Consider the following 2,180-nt stretch of genomic DNA (forward strand, 5'->3'; position numbering starts at 1 on the left):
GAACTTTGGAATTGAAGCTCTAGGCTTAGTTCGCTTGACTTGTTCTCTTGTTTGAATTTCTTCCTCCATCAATTTCTATAACTCCTCAAGCTCGTTTTCTTCATCTATAAAGAATACTTCATGTTGAGAACAGTCTCTTTTGAATCCATCTTCCACTCCAAAAGTCATTTCATCATTCGCCACTCACAATGTAATCTTTGACTTGTGAATATTCACCAAGGCTCGTGCGGTATTAAGCAAAGGGTGTCCAAGGATAACTGGGACATCTTTATCCTCTTTAATATCTAGTACCATAAAGTCAATCAGAAAAATAAAATTTCCAATTTTTACTAAAATGTCCTCAACTATGCCTCGAAGATGAGTCACTGAATGGTTGGCCATATGAATCATCATTCTAGTAGCCTTTAATTCTGGAGGTTTAGCTTTTGGTAAAATGAATAAGGCATCAAATTTATGCTAGCTCTAGAATCGGCTAAAGCATATGTTTTCATGTTGTTTGCGAATTCACATAGAAGTGTAAGGCGTCAAGGATCTCCCATCTTCCTTGGTATCCCCTCCATAATGACCATGGAACTTTGCTCACTAAGGACCACCTTGGAGGTCTTTTCTATTTGTTGGCAAGTGTCGAGTAAATCTTGCAAAAACTTGGCATATTCAGGAACTTTTGCTAAGGATTCAAAAAAAGAAGTATTGATCGGAATACCCTTTACTTGCTTCATAAATTTAATATGTTCTTGCTCCAGCGGTGAACTCTGGCTCGAGAAGGAAACGGTAAAGGAGGTTGGTAAACTTGAGCACCAGAAAAAAAAAATATTCACAGACTGAGCCCACGTCGTGAGGTCAGTAATTCAACAACATTATTTTCATTGACTTTCATTCACTTTGGTTGTGATTCGAGTTGCTTTATCTCATCTTCCAAGGCCTCTAAGAACTCAGAAATAGTGTCTTCTTTAGTAGTGATGACCATGAGTTGAGCTTCAATATTTTTATCGATGCTTCATGATTTCTCATAGTGGCATTAGTTACATCATGACGTTTTTTCAGAAGCTTCCATGAATCTATGAAGCATTGACTCCAGGTCCACTTTTTTCTCGGGTTTTCGTTGCTGTTCCCGTTTTCATCTAAATGGCAATCTTTCATCAAATGTGGACCATTGCAATTTTGGCAACTTACACATATTGCGTGTATGGATTGGTCCATCTTAGTCATTCTTCTATCCATCCTACTTAACATTGCAAATACCGCCGCCATATCTTTTGAAGTACCATTCCCAGTCCACCTAGCTCTATCATTACAAGAGTTGAGATATTCCTGTGAATGCTTTGAGAATTCTTCGATTAGTTCTTTAATTTCAGCGAGATTCTTCTTCGTTAATGGTCCTTGAGAATCAAGGAGTTGCCTCTTGTGACGTTCACCCCATCATAGAAGATCGAGACTTCTTGTTGCTCGTTTAGATCATTTCGGGGACAATTTCTTATTAACCCTTTGTATCGCTCCCACGCCTCATATGAAGACTCCCCCACATGTTGCTCAAAGTTAGCTATGGCCTTCTTGAGTTTAGAAACATTTGATGGTGGGAAAATTTGTTGGAGGAATTCTTTACGCATTTATGCCCAAGTGGTGATTGAACCTGATGAAAGTGCCTTCAACCAATCTTTTGTTGCTCCTTTAAAAGTAATCGAAAGCATTTTTAACAAGAAAGTCTCTCGAGGTACATTATGAATGCTGAAATAGTCAACTATGTCATTGACTTCATCGAGGTGCTTCTATGCATCTTCATGGACTTTTCAGGAAAATAGAATATCCTTTAGTGCGGAATGGATATGTCACTTAAGCTCAAACATAGCAATAACGGGATTTTTGGGTTGTAGAAGTCCTGTACCGGTGTCCTCTCGTATTCTTTTCTTATAGGCATCCATTTTCATGTCAGCAATGTCTGTCATGATACTTTTTGGCTCGCTTTCGGGTTCACTACTTTTGTCTGTTTCTGTTTTGGGCTCATAACGAGCTTCCTTTTTGTTAGGAGTTCTTTCAAAGCTTTCGAATGTGCTCACTTTTTCCGGAATTTTGCTTGATCCTCCTACATTCTTTTCCTTCTTTTTATGAAAACCTGACTCTGGATTTTCAAGTGGTGGTGTCAATGGGGTGTTTGATCCACATGTCATATACTACTACAATAA

The 2,180-nt window shown here is 38.5% G+C and overlaps 1 non-coding gene across 1 annotated transcript; it reads left to right on the forward strand.

The window, feature by feature from the left end:
- The first annotated feature begins 1,452 nt into the window (after positions 1-1,452).
- LOC145013582 (small nucleolar RNA R71) lies at positions 1,453-1,559 on the forward strand. The gene has a single exon (XR_013665132.1). It is a non-coding gene; the product is annotated as a small nucleolar RNA R71 (small nucleolar RNA).
- The last annotated feature ends 621 nt before the right edge of the window (positions 1,560-2,180 follow it).

The sequence above is a fragment of the Lactuca saligna genome, chromosome 8 (assembly GCF_052625555.1).
Source record: "Lactuca saligna cultivar CGN05327 chromosome 8, ASM5262555v1, whole genome shotgun sequence".
Lineage (NCBI taxonomy): Eukaryota > Viridiplantae > Streptophyta > Magnoliopsida > Asterales > Asteraceae > Lactuca > Lactuca saligna.